The sequence below is a fragment of the Haematobia irritans genome, chromosome 4, assembly GCF_050003625.1.
Source record: "Haematobia irritans isolate KBUSLIRL chromosome 4, ASM5000362v1, whole genome shotgun sequence".
Taxonomy (NCBI): domain Eukaryota; kingdom Metazoa; phylum Arthropoda; class Insecta; order Diptera; family Muscidae; genus Haematobia; species Haematobia irritans.
The window spans coordinates 175,394,463-175,412,648 of NC_134400.1; the positions used below are offsets into that span (position 1 = coordinate 175,394,463).

General features: G+C 32.5%; 1 protein-coding gene across 1 annotated transcript in view; it reads left to right on the top strand.

Annotated features, from left to right (window-relative positions):
* The window catches only part of ago (F-box and WD-40 domain protein 7), a 38,692-nt gene that overhangs the window by 10,518 nt on the left and 9,988 nt on the right, over positions 1-18,186 (top strand). The window lies entirely within an intron of this gene.

The window sequence follows — 18,186 nt, forward strand, 5'->3', positions numbered from 1 at the left end:
GGTGAAAAATATATATGGCAGCTATATCTAAATCTGAACCGATTTTTTCCAAAATCAATAGGGATCGTCTTTGAGCCGAAACAGGACCCTATACCAAATTTTAGGACAATCGGACTAAAACTGCGAGCTGTACTTTGCACACAAAAATACATCAACAGACAGACAGGCGGACAGACAGACGGACATCGCTAAATCGACTCAGAATTTAATTCTAAGCCGATCCGTATACTAAAAGGTTGGTCTATGATTACTCCTTCTTGGCGTTACATACAAATGCACAAACTTATACCCTGTACCACAGTAGTGGTGAAGGGTATAAATATGGGAAACATTTAAATCTGAAGCAATTTTAAGGAAACTTCCTAAAAGTTTATTTATGATTTATCGCTCGATATATATGTATTAGAAGTTTAGGAAAATTAGAGTCATTTTTACAACTTTTCGACTAAGCAGTGGCGATTTAACAAGGAAAATGTTGGTATTTTGACCATTTTTGTCGAAATCAGAAAAACATATATATGGGAGCTATATCTATATCTGGACCGATGTCAACCAAATTTGGCACGCATAGCTACAACGCTAATTCTACTCCCTGTGCAAAATGTCAACTACATCGGAGTTAAAAATTGGCCTCTGTGGTCATATGAGTGTAAATCGGGCGAAAGCTATATATGGGAGATATATCCAAATCTGAACCGATTTCAACCAAATTTGGCACGCATAGTTACAATGCTAATTCTACTCCCTATGCAAAATTTCAAGTAAATCGGAGCCAGAAATTGGCCTCAGTGGGCAAATGAGTGTAAATCGGGCGAAAGCTATATATGGGAGCTATATCTAAATCTGAACCGATTTGGCTGATATTTTGCAAGTTTTTCGAGACTCATAAAATATTCGGATGTACGGAATTTGAGGAAGATCGGTTGATATACACGCCAATTATGACCAGATCGGTGAAAAATATATATGGCAGCTATATCTAAATCTGAACCGATTTTTTCCAAAATCAATAGGGATCGTCTTTGAGCCGAAACAGGACCCTATACCAAATTTTAGGACAATCGGACTAAAACTGCGAACTGTACTTTGCACACAAAAATACATCAACAGACAGACAGACGGACATCGCTAAATCGACTCAGAATTTAATTCTAAGCCGATCCGTATACTAAAAGGTTGGTCTATGATTACTCCTTCTTGGCGTTACATACAAATGCACAAACTTATTATACCCTGTACCACAGTAGTGGTGAAGGGTATAAAAATCTTCTATGAAAAATTTTATTTCTATAAAAATTTTTGTCAAAATTTTTTTTCTATAAAAAACATTTTATTTCTACAGAAAAAATTTGTCAAAATTTTATTTCTATAGAACATTTTTTCAAAATGTTATTTCTATAGAAAATTTTGTCAAAATTTTATTTCTATAGAAAATTTTGTCAACATTTTATTTCTATAGAAAATTTTTTCAAATTTTTATTTCTATAAAAAATTTTATCAAAATTTTATTTCTATAGAAAATTTTGTCAAAATTTTATTTCTATAGAAAATTTTGCCAAAATTTTATCTCTATAGAAAATTTTGTCAAAATTTTATTTCTATAGAAATTTTTGTCAAAATTTTATTTCTATAGAAATTTTTGTCAAAATTTTATTTCTATAGAAAATTTTGTCAAAATTTTATTTCTAAAGAAAATTTTGTCAAAGTTTTATTTCTAAAGAAAATTTTGTCAAAATTTTATTTCATTTTGTCAAAATTTTATTTCTACAGAAAATTTTGTCAAAATTTTATTTCTACAGAAAATTTTGTCAAAATTTTATTTCTCTAGAAAATTTTATTTCTCTAGAAAATTTTTTCAAAATTTTATTTCTATAGAAAATTATAGAATTTATTTCTATAGAAAATTATACTTTTTATTTTGTTCAAGAAGAGTCGATATGGAATAGTGAATAGTTATATGTTGTAACTGTGTATGTAAATCGATAATCGATAATAAAATGGTTGCACTTAGCCGGAAGTTAAACCAAAATTTTGTATGGAATCTAGCTGTGGATTCGACTCGATAAATAATGTAATAAATTTTGGACAAAAAACTCTTTTAAACGAATATATTGATATTTATTTTCGTGAGAAATCTTAATTGGCACCACTCTTTCTTAGGTAGTAAGTTCGCTCACTATGCCAACCGTAGTTGTTCATCTTGATTGTGTGACAGCTCATTGCTCCTCCTTGTAAAAGAATGAAATGTGTTATGGGAATTTCCTTTATTTCGTAAAAACACACACACATACACACATTTGCTGTAGTCATGTTTTGTTAAGATGGACTGATGATCGTGTTCTGTGTGAGAGTGTATGTAACTGCTGTTCACTTTTGTCTGTGTGTTTTGAGTTTTTATATTTTTGTTTGTTCTTTTTATTCAAGATGATATTATGTAAAATGAATATATTTTGAGGAATCCTCTCCCTCCTATTGATTGCAAATTTGTTATGCTTTACAGTAGATATTGAGGATCGAATCTTTGAAATGACATACTGCTGGTTAATGGTTACATGTGTTTTATTTAGCTATCTCCTTTCTGGGAAAATCTTTCCCATGAAGTTTGCATAGGATGTTTGCAGTAAGATACGCATAGGAGGAGTGACATTAACTTTATGGGGAATGTGCGTACTCGTATTGTAAGTAGGTATCATCACACCTGACATTTAAGGGTTTTCCAATTTTTTTGTATATTTTGGGACAAACATATCCCAGATGATAAAAACACAACTTTACTGGAAAGAAATTTGTACGTAGTATCATCGATAAAAAAAAATAAGTAAGGCTATGATCCATTTTGGCGGTTACTTCTTTAAAATAATTAATTTTGATACCGATAATTTCAATTCATACGTACGATTTTTTTTTTCATATACACAGTTTTTGTCAAGACTTAAAAGGAATATGTCTGTTATCACTTATATTTTTAGTTATTAAAAAAAGGAAACGTGAAATTCAAGTGATTTTCAACACGAAATCGGAACTATAGTATTGGCCTTTAGTCCTTTATATGCACAGTAGTTGTCTTAGCATGCAGCATATACGAAAAAATAATTTTTCATCAAGACAACGCACCAGCGCACAAGAGTGTTTTAACAATGGCTAAAATCAACGAATTAAAGTACGAGTTGCTTGACCACCCACCTTATTCTCCTCATTTAGCTCCCTTGCATAATAAAGGGTGATTTGTTAAGAGCTTGATAACTTTTTTTTTTAAAAAAACGCCCCGTGTAAAAATTGGTGGATCTGACCAGATATTATTAGATCTGCCGTCATATCTGATTAGATACGGTAGTATATCTAGGCAGATATGGTCAGATCCGAAAAATGGTAATATCTGATCAGATCTAAATCTAAAGGATTTAGATCTGACCAGATCTCAAATTTGGCCCACATCTAATTATATCTAATCTGATATAATTAGATGTTAATATATCTAATTATATATAATTTTATCTACAAATTGTAACACTTCCCCGTTACATATAATATTACCCTATTTAATAAAACGAATTATATAATATACTATATTAATAATGGTTAATCTGTATTATTTAAATTACTATTGAGATCGTACATTTTATGTATGTTAAGTAACTTAAGTTTTAGAATTCATTAAAAACAAAAAATCAAAAAACGAAAAAGTTAAACAATAGTGGTCTATTTACTACTTTTGTCGTTGGATCTCGCCAAGACGTTGGGACATTGCCCTCTCCACGTCTTTTTTCGATTGCGACTCCCAATTCTGCTCATTCGCAACCCGGAATGAAAAATCTAAAGACAGTAAAAGATTTATCAGTTAATTTGAAACTTATAGATTTGGTATAAGGGGATACTTACCAACAATAGCTTCTCTGGCCCTGTGATTTTGGGCAAAAACGGGTTCTAACTGTCTCTCCAAACCCTGTGCCATTGGGGGTTGTCGTGAGGTACATTTCGTTTGAATACGCCTTCCAGCAACTTGCGAGCCACATGCGAAGCCTTGTGGGACGTCCCAAATGCCATGTTGTGAATGATGGCACGACAATATATGTTGTTCCCAATACATATCATCTGTAAAGAAACATTTCATCAATATATAAAATAAGCAACAAAACAATAAACTTACCTTATCACAGCTTCTCTTACTCTTTTATCTTCCTCGAAAAATGAGAAGACATTAGATTTTTATATAAAATAAAAATATCAAACTCGTATTATCAAATATTTGATATATTTTTTTTTTCAAATTTAATAACAACAGGCGTTGCTAATGGTGATAGTTATGGGGTGACATTTTTGAAAACAAAAAGACAGTTGTGTCTGAAAGTTAAGCATTTTATGAATGATATTTAAAAGGGTTTCTTGAAACTGTCGCAACATATAAAGATTGTTTGGTTATGTTCACCACTTGTTTTGATGTGCGACCAAATATACGTGCATGTAACCAAGTATATCACGTTAATATTCTCGTAACAAACACATTATTTTTAAACACAAACATATACAAATATTTTTTTATCCGTGTTACAGAACTGGTTCATGATTTAATGCGATATATAATTAGATATGCAGCTATATATAGTATATATAATTAGATATGATGTCATATATGAAGATATACAATTAGATCTTACCAGATATGACTGATATAAATAGATATAACAACATATATAATTAGATCTTGAATCAGATCTAATCATATATAACACTATACATAACATATCTCCGTAGGTCTATTTATATCTACAACCATATCTGAGCAGATATAATTATATATACATTGATATTATTAGACATGATTAGATCTCTCAATTTTTACACGGGGCATAAAATTTGCAAAATCTCATCGGTTCTTTATTAGAAACGTTAGATTGGTCCATGACATTTACTTTTTGAAGATAATTTCATTTAAATGTTGACCGCGGCTGCGTCTTAGGTGGTCCATTCGGAAAGTCCAATTTTGGGCAACTTTTTCGAGCATTTCGGCCGGAATAGCCCGAATTTCTTCGGAAATGTTGTCTTCCAAAGCTGGAATAGTTGCTGGCTTATTTCTGTAGACTTTAGACTTGACGTAGCCCCACAAAAAATAGTCTAAAGGCGTCAAATCGCATGATCTTGGTGGCCAACTTACCGGTCCATTTCTTGAGATGAATTGTTCTCCGAAGTTTTCCCTCAAAATGGCCATAGAATCGCGAGCTGTGTGGCATGTAGCGCCATCTTGTTGAAACCACATGTCAACCAAGTTCAGTTCTTCCATTTTTGGCAACAAAAAGTTTGTTAGCATCGAACGATAGCGATCGCCATTCACCGTAACGTTGCGTCCAACAGCATCTTTGAAAAAATACGGTCCAATGATTCCACCAGCGTACAAACCACACCAAACAGTGCATTTTTCGGGATGCATGGGCAGTTCTTGAACGGCTTCTGGTTGCTCTTCACTCCAAATGCGGCAATTTTGCTTATTTACGTAGCCATTCAACCAGAAATGAGCCTCATCGCTGAACAAAATTTGTCGGACGTAAAGCGCGAAACACATTTCGAACCGAACACTGATTTTGGTAATAAAATTCAATGATTTGCAAGCGTTGCTCGTTAGTAAGTCTATTCATGATGAAATGTCAAAGCATACTGAGCATCTTTCTCTTTGACACCATGTCTGAAATCCCACGTGATCTGTCAAATACTAATGCATGAAAATCCTAACCTCAAAAGAATCACCCTTTAGTACAAACAGTGTTGCCAACACCCCAAGGCCAAAAAGCACCAAAAATATATTATAAATTCTAACATACCACCTTCCATCACAAAATCGATTAAACGCTCTACTAAAAAAAAAAAAAAAAAAAAAAAAAAAAAAAAAAAAAAAAAAAAAACTTCCGAAGATGTATTTGTGAATTGAATTTTAAGAAGTTAACGTGGGTATTAAGATCGAGTTTAGCTGCTAAAATTACCATTTTTCATAATTACTTTTCTTAAGTAATTCATTTTAAGGAATACAAACTTTGTGAAAATTTGCTTTTGTCTATTCCCCATCAAGTTCTAATAAAATTTGCAGCAAATATGCATAATTGTATGCCTTGTTTACTGATATAGTTTTCACATTAGCGGCAAAACTCGAACTTAGTACTCACCATTATGAACCGCTATACAAGTATACACTTTGATCAGTTTTAATGCTTTCGTCCAATTCATTTTGATCAGTGATGTTTTTCAACTTTCAAAATATTAATATATGGAAGGAGTCTATTGCTTATTTCAGTTGTGCGTGGTTTTCTGAATCTAATACAAACGTTTTTAATGACATCTTTACCAAATTCAAAAATTCGACACTCATCGCTCGACTTTCCTACAGAATACCCTAAATAACAATATTAATTAAAAAATAATCAATACCAACTTCATAACAATCAAATTCTATATTTGGCAATAAATTTGAGTTTTTTCGGCTCTTGAAAGTCTAATCAAAATTTTTGTATCAATTAAACTAATACTGTTCAAAATAAAAAAAGCACCAAAAGCACTAAATGAAAATGCCAGAAAGCACCAAGTTGGTGCTTTTTTTGAAAAGGCACCAAAAAGGCAATTTGGTGCTTTTTAGAAATCAAAAAGCACTAAATTTGGTGCTAAAAGCACCAAATTGGCAACACTGAGTACAAATAATTTATTCTGATCAAGTGAATAATTTTTATGTTATGGAGGACTTTCTTAAAAAATCTGCACCCCGAATAAAAATTGAGAGATCTAATTTGATACAATTAGATATGAGTAGATCCGAAAAATAGTAAGATCTAATCATATCTAATTACTATGGAGATAGATCTGATCAGATCTCAATATTGGCTTAGATCTAATGTCTTAGATATGATTATGTCTATACCTATATATAGTTGGATCTGATGTTAGATCTCGTCATATGTGGAATTATATATAATTCTGTCTCATTATATCTAGGTAAATCTGCTTAGATCTAAAGTGGAGAATTTTGAGATCTAATCCTATCTAATTAGATCGCCCAATTTTTACACGGGACCTTATAATTCTTCTGCAACATTTATAAAGCAAATTACAAAAATATTTTGTTATTTCATTAGCAAAATTAATTGATCCAATTAATTTATTAATTGATCCAATTGATTAAAAAATTCTTAAAATCAATGATCAATTTTATATAAAATTGAGTTCATATCCAATAAAAAATTGTAATTGAAAAAATTCTTAATATTTTTTTCTGCATAGAAATTGTTCCAATAAATTTTATTGGAATTGATTCAATCATGAAAACGATAGTAGCAATCTCAGTATTAATTAAAAATAAAAAATATAATTGATTAAAAAAATTATTTGATTTCTTTGGCATTTTCAATAAATTTTAATAGGCTTTGTTTGATCGCCAAAAACAAAAAATTTCTCAAATTTAACAATTTTTAATCAAATTTAATAACTTTTTTTAATTTAAAAATTTAAATGAATCATTTAATTTTTTAACAGATTATGTTTTTCAACTTCAATCAAATTTTTAATTGGATGTATTTTTCTTTCTATAGGTGCAGAGCATGTCAATAGGCGTGCTTGGATGTTCGTGAAGTTATTGCAGCAAATTCTATTTTATTTTATTAAACAAAACTGAACCCCCTTAGGCCATATGTAGATAGATATATGATATAGGACAATGTCATCATTTAAATTTCCCTAAAACTTGGAATCGGCACTCTTTGTGTGCCGATTTCTGCGTCGATCTTACTTTTCTAGGACTTAAAAATCTGACTATTTTCGGTGGGCGGTTCAACTGATCTTCATAAAATCACGTAATTTTGAAGACTAATTTGTCATATAAAATCAATGAAAAAATAATTCGATAATTTATTAAAAGATGGACACATTTTTATTTAATTCATATGTACGTTGCACCTATATGAAAGTATTTTGATTGCATTTTTTTAATATACCCACATGAATTTGCTTATAATTGGCAAATTTAGATTGAAAATGCAATAACTGAAAGCCGGTTGGCGAATTCATGGAAACTCCGCGGTCCACCGAAAATGTGATTTCCATCAAAACCGGCAATCGGGATAAAAAGTTAAATCGGTTTTGATCACTCAAATTGGGATACCACAGGTGAAGAACTTCTCTTATCAATGAATGCTTCTCGATTTCAATGACATTTTTATAGCCGATTCCGTAGGCATTTCACATTACGATGAAATATTAAAATTTTTTTGAAACACTCGGAAATGTTACCAAGGTTACTGAGAGGGATAAATCAGTGCTGAAAAATTTTTTTGGTGTTCATACTGGGATAGGTTAGGTTAGGTGCCAGCCCGTTGTATCAGGCTCACTTAGACTATTCAGTTCATTGTGATACCACATTGGTGAACTTCTCTCTTATCACTCAGTGCTGCCCGATTCCATGTTAAGCTCAATGAAAAGGGACCTCTTCTTTATAGCCGAGTCCGAACGGCGTTCCACATTGCAGTGAAACCACTTAGAGAAGCTTTGAAACCCTCCGAAATGTCACCAGCATTACTGAGGTGGGATAATCCACCGCTGAAAAACTTTTTGGAGTTCAGTCGAAACAGGAATCGAACCCACAACCTTGTGTATGCAAGGCGGGCATGCTAACCATTGCACCAATGGGATTGAACCCATGACCCTTTGAATGCAAGGTGGGCATGCACCACGGTAATTGTTAACTTAAAATGCGGTCAACATAGACAGAGAAAAAAGCTCCATCATAATCGGCTGGACAGAAGTCAATATGAACATAAGGATTATCACTTCAGCCACCGTGATGCAATGGTTAGCATACCTGCCTTGCATACACAGGGTCGTTTTTTTCAGCGGTGGATTATTATCCTCAGTAATGCTGGTGACATTTCTGAGTGTTTCAAAGCTTCTCTAAGTGGTTCCACTGCAATGTGGAACTCCGTTCAGACTCGGCTATAAAAAAGGAGGTCCCTTGTCATTGAGCTTAACATAGAATCGGGCAGCTCTCAGTGATAATAGAGAAGTTCATCACTGTGGTATCACAATGGACTGAATAATCTAAGTGAGCCTGAAATATCGGGCTGCAACTATACCTAACCTAACCTATCACCTCAGATTCTCCAAGCGCTGCAACTACAACAGACAATTAATCAATTGTTAACTTGTTGTTTGATATTACTACAAAGTTTATTATAAATTAACTGATCATACAATAATTTATTAAAAAGTGGTGTTCATCGACGAAAAAGATTTGCCTGCCTTTACACCATATCGATGACAACAACAGGAATAGTGGCAAATATGTTTGTTGTGCTTGCCAAAACACACAAATATTGCAATCAAACTATTCTCTGCATTCCACCTATTGTAATGCTATGTCATTGATCGAGGACATAGAGAAAAAGATTTTTATTTGGATTTGTATGTGGTTCTCACGCAAAAAGGTCTAAGCTGCATTTATCTGGCTGCAAAGTATGGCTATTAATGCCGTTTTGTATTAGTCATACATACAACACTTCACTGCTGTATGCCTCATACAGCCTTTTTAGTCTGGTCTGGTTTGGTGTCGGCGGTGTTAAACAGCTATGTACATATGCTCAAAATATATTGTGCGAACTGGGAAATATTTTGCAAGGTGATTTTGTTTGGGAAAATACTTGCAGCCGCCATCATACCGTAGATTGTTGGTTGATGGTGTTCTTTAACCAAACAACAAAATCATTGGCCTTTGAAACAACAACATTCCTTCCTTTTGCTGCTGATGCTGCTGCTGCCTTGATTGTTAAATAGGTTTCATTCTCTTTGTAAATCTCGGCAAGCATAGAGCACATAGTGGTGGTTTTACTTCACTTGTATATCATTAAAGAGCTGTTGGCTGTTTACTGCTGCTACTGCAGTCATTCTTCTTGTTTTGCTTCTGCACTTAAGAGATTTCTTTCATTGTGAATTTTACGACGACGTTTACAGCGACGACTACACAGCGCAGAAAGAGCTAAACTGAGATTTTACCCCCAATGATGTACGTATGCGTATTTCACATATTCATAAATACATATATAGGCATTTTCGTAACTACCAGTGAGGTGTGTTGTATACGGGCCCAGTGGATTGTTTTTCATGACAAATTTTGAGCTAAGATCTACAAACCGTACCGACCCACTCATAGACTTTGCTTGTATACACTTATCAAACAAAACCCGTAGTCGAAAATGTCACTTGAGTACAATTTTATACTGCTCTTTGTTAAAAAATCTAATCACGCCAAGATTTCAGATTCACGCTCTTTAACGAGAGAAAGTCCAATACTCATGCACCTGTGAATGAAAAAAAAATACCATTTTATATAGAATCACAAATTCAAAAATTGCATGTAATCACTATACTCCCTATAGCCCTTATTTAATTCTCATTTGTATATTTGTGGCGAAACTAAAACAACATTCATTCTGGGAATACGAAAGTCGAAAATCGACTTTTTTGCAAGAAAATCAAAGTCGACTTCATATTCGAGTAATCGACTTGTGATATTGCCCAAAGGGAAATACCTCTAGGAGTATATTAAGGCGGTATAATTTATTAGTTTTAACCGCTGCTCAATTTTTTTTTAAATAGCCGATTGTTTGAATTTTTGAAAATGTCTGAAAGTCGTTATGTAGTTTTCCCATAAAGAAAAATATTGAGGTCCTATCGGACTTAAATTCAATTTGTATTTGAACTTCTTATCAAAGAGAACTATGTTGCCATTTGTATGTTTTAGGGTTAAGAAAACCGTGTTTTAGGGTAAAGAAAAATCGCCAAAAGAAAATTTTGCGATTTGCGATTCCGAATATCGGATCATACCCCATTGACTTCTCCGAATTTTTATTAAAAAGTCGCCTGGTCGAAAATTCGACTTTTTTTGATTACAATGTCTGGTTGCTACATCGAACAACTGATTTTGTACGACCTACACGAAATTCTTTTTGGAGTGAACTACGATCTCGATTAAATTCATCATACCATAGATAAACACTAATCCTTGACGGAGCTTCACCGCAAAAATTGAATTAATTCATCGTTGCGTCAATCCATTTCGAAAATTGTAAAAAATAATCACGATTTAATTCAATTTTTTTTTTAAGCGATGAAAGTTTATGTTGCTGTAAACAACACAAATAGCGCTCGTATGTTAAAACGTTCTGAGTATTTATAACATCAAAAATGTCAAGCTATACGATATAGAGTCAGTTATGTTAGCAGATTGCAACACTAGGGTTAGGTTAGGTATATTGGAAGCCCGATAATTCAGACTCACTTAGACTATTCAGTCCATAGTGATCTTATCTCTCCGATTATATGTTTAGCTCAATGACAATGGACCCACATGGTGGTGAAACCACTTAGAGAAGCTTTGAAAAACTCAGAAATGTCACAAGCATTACTGAGAAGGGATAATCCAACGCTGAAAAACTTTTTGGTGTTCGGTCGAAACTGGGGTTGAACCCACGACCATATGTATGCAAGGCGGGCATGCGGGCATACACATACATAACATAATCACAAAAAATTGTTTTTCTGATTCAATCATGAGATTAATTAATTCAATTAATTTTGTAATTGAAATGTGGTTAATCACAAAAATGATAATATCAATCACAGTTTTAATTGGGCATAGAAAAATACTTGATTAAAAAAAATAATTGATCTCATTAGCAAATATCACTTAATTTTTTTACTTGATTCAATTAAAAATGTAATTGATGTTGATTGCAAAACTATTATTTTTAGTTAAAAGCGTAACTATTTTCAATTATTTTTTTAACTGTCTTTGTGTTTTTACTTTGATTAAAAAATTGAATCTTTGAAATAAATGTTTAACTAAAAAATTAAAACAAATTTCCATCACATTTTTAACCGACTTAGTCTTCCGAGTTTGATTAAAAAGTTAAATTTTAAACATTTTCAATTGATTAAATTAACTTAATGTTTCTATTTTAATTAAAAAGTTAATTGTATCAATTAATTTAATAATTGAAAAAATTCAACTTCAATCAACTTTTTAATTAGAAATGTTTTGGTGACATTTTTTTCTGTTTATCGAATTGTCCAAGTATCGAATTTGAATCAGTAAAATCACTGATTTTTTATCCTAAAAAATCTGTAAGTTCTAAAAGAATATTATAAGACTTGTTGTTTTTATGCCTTTGTTCAATAAAATATGATAATAATGAAGTGAAACATCTTTAACATAACCAAGCATCTTTAATTGTAAATTAAAAAATATTCGGCTACGGCAAAAGAAAAACGCTTAGAACTCAATCACGGTTGCCACAGTTGGTAGAATTCCACCAAATATGGTAGATTTTTTTTTACTGTTTGGTAGATGGGTAGAATTCCTGATGATTTGGTAGATTTTGCAAAATAAACTACTAAAGGAACTTCTACTAAAAGGAACTTCACAAAATTTTTATATCTTTATTTTCCTATAGAAATAAAATTTTGACAAAATTTTCTATAGAAATAAAATTTTCACAAAATTTTCTATAGAAATAAAATTTTCACAAAATTTTCTATAGAAATAAAATTTTGACAAATTTTTCTATAGAAATAAAATTTTGACAAATTTTTCTATAGAAATAAAATTTTGACAAAATTTTCTATAGAAGTAAAATTTTGACAAAATTTTCTGTAGAAATAGTAACATTTTGACAAAATTTTCTATAGAAATAAAATTTTGACAAAATTTTCTTCAGAAATAAAATGTTGACAAAATTTTCTATAGAAATAAAATTTTGACAAAATTTTGTAAAGAAATAAATATTGATAAAATTTTTTATACAAATAAAATTTTGAAAAAATGTTCTATAGAAATAAAATTTTGACAAAATTTTCTATAGAATTGAAATTTTGACAAAATTTTCTAAAGAAATAAATATTGATAAAATTTTCTATACAAATAAAATTTTGACAAAATTTTCTATAGAATTAAAATTTTGACAAAATTTTCTATAGAAATAAAATTTTGACAAAATTTTGTAAAGAAATAAATTTTGACAAAATTTTCTATAGAAATTTTCTTCAAAATTTGGTAGATTATTTTTGACTCGAGTGGCAACCGCGGCTCTAATCCAGTTATTGTCTTAGTTTTATTTATCGGTTGCATTAAATAGCCGATCACATTCATGAGCATTTTACAACCGGTGTTTTATCCTTGGGTTGAGTATCACACGGAGGATGAGTGGGAATTCCATTATTAGTTGGTTCTACGAATACTTTTGTCTCCGTGTGTATATACGTTCTGCACGATTATTGTCTCAGTGTTAGTAAAATATCTGAAGACTTTGTTTATGTATAGGTATTTTCCCATCGTTTAGTTTGCTTTCGTCGTTGTTGTTGTTGTATATATATCTTCTTACTACAACTTCCATTTATGCCGCCTCATTTTCTGCTGCTGCGGCCGCCACTGCAGCTATGTCAGAATACAATCTACCTTCGATGCCTGCCTGCTGTGATCTTTAGTTCAAAAGTGGTTGTTTTTGTTTGGTGTATCTTCACAAGAATATGACAGAGAATAAATACACATTGAAGCTGTGAGCTTGAGACACATCGTTGTCTGAATGGGGTTTGCTGCTGCGCTCGATCGCTTTGCTAGTACGACATACATACATACATACATTTGTATATATGAAGATGATATTCTGCAGTGGTTTTCTTGTTTTTGTAATAGCATCATAATTATCATCATCTTCCATTTATTCATTTCATCGTCATCGCCATGTCTATCTGTCTGCCGTGCCGCTCTGTCCGTCTGTTGTATCTGTATGGTATGTATGTATGTTTGTTGTCTTTTGTATGTTGTATACACTTCATCCACATCGTATTATGGGAATTTTGCCATTTTTTCACTTCATTGCGGAATGTTGGCAGTTTCTGTTGTGGATTTGTACTGGAAAGCTGGCTGGGTAAAGATCGTTCCGTCTATTCGATAGGTCAAAATATAATCTTTGTTGTTGTTGTTATGGTTCCGTTTTCATTTTTTATGAAACACCGAGGATATTTTTTAATCTTTTTTTCGATGGACATTATAATTATGATGAGATGATATTATTGCGGCTGATGACTGGATAACTATGCTAACCGGTTGATTGTGTGTGTTTTGTTTGTTTGTAATCTCATTTGGATATTGTTAAATTTGTGGCAATTATAAAGTAGGAGTTCTCATTACTCCTATTGATGAGATTCTCTATGTGAAAAAAAAAATAAAATAAAAAGAAAATGATTGAACATCATAAGAATTTTGGCCCTTTAAAGCCAGGTGACCATTTTCCATAAAAAATGAAGGTTAAATGATGTTATAGATGACAAGTCAATAAACCATAAAACAAAAGAGTGTTCTCAATTGTTTCGTTTTGTTATGTATGTGCGACTAACGCTCTTCACTTTCCCTGCATATTGGGAACGATTATTGGTGATTTTTTTTAGAAGTGTCTCTGTAAAAAATTTGAAAATTTAACAAAAAACAATAAAGAAATACCATATTAAGGCCGGTAGTATGATGATAGGCCTATAGCCTCTAGTTGCTAGTGCTCGTATAAATAAGTTTATTATAATTTGTAATTATAATAAATAAAGTTATAAATAAATGATCGATTTTCGCTAGGAAAATTAATTTACTAAAGTAATTAATGTTAAAGGAGTTACTTTCACTCTATTAATGCTTGCCGGCGTTGCCATAAATACTTTATCCAGATTTAAAAGGAATATGTTTGTTTTCATTTGTAATTTTTAATTAGCCGCGAAAATATATGTTATTTTCAACTTGAAAACATAGTAACGTTTTCATTTCTGTATTGCGTATCTATCTATATGTTCAACGAAATGTGCAAAACATCTGCTGAAAAATGGAATACTGCAATTATTTGCGAAAACAGCAAATCATGTCGGATACTTGTTAAACTCAACGAACAAGATGTGATTCATGCAGGATAAATGTAATGTAACAAGAAGGTATTACAAAACAGTGTTTATATTAAACGCCCCATAAAATGTTTAAAGCTCCAAGCATCTCGGTCTACTGAGCTTCATTCCCAAATATCTGACACCAAGTGGTTTAGTATTCTTCAATTTTTTCGTTTTGGACGTAGATTTGTGTTGATTTCTTGCATACATCTTCCTTATTCATGCTGATAATATACTTTAATACTTTAGAAATGCTGATGAATTTTTCCAATACCAATTCATTCGTTTTATTGAGAAATTTGAGTTTATCGAAGGCTTCAATTACCACAGTTCGAATGATCCTATTTTGGGTCAATCATCACCATTTTGTTCTTTACCATTTAAAGGTAAAGAGTTTTGTTCCAAAGACACAACTTTAAAAGCACTTCCAAAAATGTCCTCCCATAGATGTTCTTTATTTAAACTACACAGGAAGTTCTTTAGATTAAATTTTTGTTTATAAATTTTAACTTTTTTTGTTTAAAATAGTTTAAAACCAGAGTAAAAATAAATAAAATTGTTAAAATTATTTAAGTTTTGTCGAAAAAAAGTTTTCTAGAAAAATTACGAATTTTTGAAAATATTTCAGGTCAAACGTTTTAGCCAAAATTATAATTTTTTGTTTGGCAAAATATCACAACATTTTTTAACATCACATCCAAAGCCCAGAAGTCGGATCACAGCTAAGCAGGATGCAAATTCAGTGCAGCGGCTATTGAAATGGTGGACATCCGTCCTAAGACAAGCCCATGTTAACCCTCTAATGCCCAATCCCGCCTTTAGGCGGGCTTCGTAAAATCAGGAAGCTTTTAGTAAAACACACCGTAAGACAACAAAAATGGGTAAAATAAAAAGAAAACTTAGTAAAATCTGTTCAAGAGGCCTTGCAGAATATACTGAATTTTACCGCATACATTTTTCTTGTTTTGTTTTCTTGTTTTTGTGTCGTTAACATTGAATATTTAATCAGCCGGCAAAAAAATTGGGGCATTAGAGGGTTAAAGTCATTACTTCTACGACAATTTTGTACCACTTTCGGATCCAAAAAAGAACATTTCCACTACTATCTTGGCGACGCTTATATTTTTGTAGGTTAGGTTAGGTGGCAGCCCGATGTATCAGGCTCACTATTCAGTCCATTGTGATACCACTTCTCTCTTATTCTTTTTATAGCCGAGTCCGATTTGGCGTAATATGACCACAGAGGTAAAAATTGCAATCCGAGTTACGTGAAATTTTGCACAGAGAGTAGAATTAACATTGTAGCTATGCATGTCAAATTTGGTTGAAATCGGTTCAGATTTAGATATAGCTTCCATATATATGTTTTTCCGATTTGGGCAAAAATGGCCTTATAAAATCCCCACTTCTAAGTCTAAAACTTGTAAACATGACTCCAATTTTTCTATAATTCTAATACACATCTATCGATCAATAAATCATAAATACACTTTTGCGAAGCTGTCTCAAAATTAGTACAGAGTTCCACCCCTGGGCATTAGCCGACTAAAATTTTAGGTCTATAGATTTTGTAGAAGTCTAACAAATTTTTGTCCAGATCAGGTCAGATTTAAATATACGTATATGGGAACATAAAACTTTATATTTAGCACCCCACATATTTGACGGATTTGATACGGAATAGAAAATGTTGATCTACAAAGTGGTGCAGGGTATAATATAGTCAGCCCCGCCCGACTTTAGACTTTCCTTACTTGTTTTTTGTTGGATTAATGCATAAAGGGTGATACGGTCAAAATTTGGTCAAGGGAAAACGCGTGTAAATCGGTGAAATCGTTTATTTAAAAAATCAAATTAAATTTCTTTTTCCTGAATTATATACTAATTGAACTTAGTATAAAATTCAGGAAAAATATTCAGTTAGGCTTTCGCTTTTCCAAATCCGAATTGCCGGGCCTCACGCTTGACACCTGCCATCAGATTTTGTACAGCCACCTTCTTCGCCGCAGAAAGCCAGTTTGCTTTGAACTGCTGCTCGTCCTTAGCAGTTTTTTGGTCTTCTTTAGGTTCCGCTTGACAATAGCCATATAAAACTCCTGTCCCGGAAGCTGCTTGTAGTCGGCTTTGACGTAGGTTTCGTCGTCCATTAGCACGCAGTCAAACTTCGTCAGCATCGTCGTGTACAGCCTCCGGGATCGCGCTTTGGCCGTCGTATTTTGTTTATCATCGCGATTTGGAGTCACTACCTTCTTGTAAGTCGATAGTCCGGCTCGTTTTTTGGCTCGATGCACGGTTGTAGACGATACACCCAGCTTATTTGCGGCATCTCGAAGAGAGAGGTTAGGGTTGCGCTTGAAACTACCGGCAACTCTCTTTGTCGTCTCAGCGGCTTCCGGTTTTCGATTTCCCCCCGATCCAGACTTCCTGGCTGTTGACAAACGTTCCCCAAACACTTTAATTTCATTTGTAACGGTTGATTTGGCAACTTTTAGCGATTTTGCCAGCTTTGCATGCGAGTAGCTCGGATTTTCGCGATGCGCGAGCAAAATTTTGATACGCTGCTCTTCTTGCTTGGACGGCATTTTGACAACTGAAGAGTGAATTCCAAAATCAAAATAGGAGCAACATTTTACACACACACACCTTCAAAATTAGGGGTGTTCAGGTTTTTTAAATGCAAAATTGAAAGAAATACGTCGAGTTTATATTGACCAAATTTTGACCGTTGACCACCCTTTAGAAGCCATCATTTCTTTTTGGCTCAAATGTTCGCCAGCAATACATAGATGGTAATCGCACTGTGCCATTTCCCGACTATACGGTGGACACATAAGAATTTCCCAACCAAGTCTGACGTGTTTCTTTGTGGCATTGTCCTGATGGAACTCAAATCATCTCCTTTCTTCAGACGGTCCAATTGTTGGTACCGAGTAGGTAGAGTTTTGGTAGATTGGTAGAATTGTTGATGTTTTGGTAGATTTTGCAAGCTATTCCTCTCCAACTAAGAGGTACTTCAATATTTTTATAGAAATAAAAATTTGACAAAATTTTCTATAGAAATAAAAATTTGACAGAATTTTCCCTGGAAATAAAATTTTTAGAAAACCTATAGAAATGAAATTTTGACAAAATTTTCCCTGGAAATAAAATTTTGAGAAAAATTTCTATAGAGATAATAATATTTATAAAATGTTGAGAAACATTATTTCCATAGAAATAATATTTTGAAAAAAATAAAAT